Source organism: Hydra vulgaris, chromosome 02, assembly GCF_038396675.1.
Source record: "Hydra vulgaris chromosome 02, alternate assembly HydraT2T_AEP".
Lineage (NCBI taxonomy): Eukaryota > Metazoa > Cnidaria > Hydrozoa > Anthoathecata > Hydridae > Hydra > Hydra vulgaris.
In genome coordinates this window covers 34,455,501-34,457,500 of record NC_088921.1, presented here as the reverse complement: position 1 = coordinate 34,457,500, position 2,000 = coordinate 34,455,501, and positions in this window count along the sequence as shown.

Sequence of the window (2,000 nt, the reverse complement as noted above, 5' to 3'; positions counted from 1 at the left end):
CAGCTCGACAATTTTTGAAGTCAATAGTTAGCCATAATGGATATGATTCTTGTGAGCGATGTATTATTCACAGTGCACATATTAATCACAGACATGTTTTTTTGGGGTCAGGATGTACTCTGAGAAATGATAGAGAATTTAACCTATACAGTTACAAAGAACACCAAAAAACTTTATGTGCTCTAGCTAAATATAATATACCATGTGTTACATCATTTGTTTTAGATATCATGCATTTGGTTTATTTAGGAGTAACTAAAAGAATATTAATTTTTTTCAACAAATGTCAAAAATCATGCAGGATATCAGAGGTTCAAAAGGCAATTATTTCTGAAAAACTTAGAGAGTTATCAGGAAAATTGCCTAGTGTGTTCGCAAGATAACCAAGAGGTATTAATGAGTTTAAACGCTGGAAAGCTACAGAGTTCAAAAGTTTTCTTTTATATACTGGTATGGTTGTTTTAAAAAATGTAGTATCTCAAGAAATATATATACATTTCTTAAGCTTATCAGTTGCTACAAGTATAATGATTAATAATGATTTTTTGAGTGATCATAAGTTATTAGTGTATGCAAAAGAGCTCTTAGAATGGTTTGTAGATCACTCATCATTTCTTTATGGTATAGAATTTGTTACTTATAATGTTCATAGTTTGACACATTTATATGAAGATGTGGTTAACCACAGCTGCAGTTTGCAAGATATATTTGCTTTTCCTTTTGAAAACTATCTAGGTGTTCTAAAATCTTATGTGCGCAAGGCACAAAGTCCTTTGTCACAGTTGACAAAAAGAATAGAGGAGATAGAGAATTGTTGTGTAACAAGAACCAAACAACAATCAAAAACTAAAATTTCAAGTGGAAATAAAAATAGATGGTTTTTTATTCGTGGAGAAAAAGTTGCTCGTGTAAATAATGTCATTGGTAATGATATAGAATGTTATGTCTTTAAAATATCTAATTTGAATGGGTTTTTTGATCATCCGTGTTGTTCTAAGTTATTGCATATATACTTTCTTCATCAAAATGTACATTTCAAGAAACAATTGATAAAAAAAGACCTAATTCTTAAGAAAGTATGTGGTATTCCATATAATAATGGGTATGTGTTGGTGCCATTACATCACAATGTAAATTTTTGAATTATTTATCATTAAATAAAAGAGTTGTTTTTTCTAAAAAAAATTATAAATACCTTAGATAAGAAATGTCATTAATAATTACAAATAATATTTTTTCTATTGAAATTAAAAAAAATTAATGAACAAATATAAATATTCTAATGATGTTTATATTTATTCATTTTTTATCATTGTTTTTATGTAAAATTTTAGTATTTAGTTTTTTTAAAGATTTTTCATTTGTGGTAAAGAGCTATTCAATGTATAAAAATTCTTTTTTCAATGAATTTTTTTTTAATAAAAAATGAACTAATAGTAATAAATATATCTACAAAAATAATTATAGTCATAATTAAATTGCATTATTTTATAATAGTAATAGTAAAAATATTTATTACTATTTGTTTTATTGCAGCACTTTAATAATTGAGGATGTCTGCTTTGTTAATTTTTAGCTGGTATAAACAGAGCATTTATATAATTGAGCAATTAGTCTGAGAAAAAGTTTAACTATTAGTATTTTAGCATTATCAAGGTATTATCAAGGTATTTGACGTTATTTTATATTTTCAACTGGTATTTTCAACTGGTATAAAAAGAGTATTTTTATTTATACATTCATATTAGAAGCAATTCTAAAAAAAACAGTTTAAGGTAAAATTTACAGCTTTATTTTTTTGTTTTAATTTCTGTTTTTATTGTTATTTTTTGTAATATATATATATATATATATATATATATATATATATATATATATATATATATATATATATATATATATGTGTGTGTGTGTGTGTGTGTATGTATATATATATGCACACTATGTTTTAACTTTAAAACTTATAATAATTTCTTACACATTTATTTTGATATTTTTAC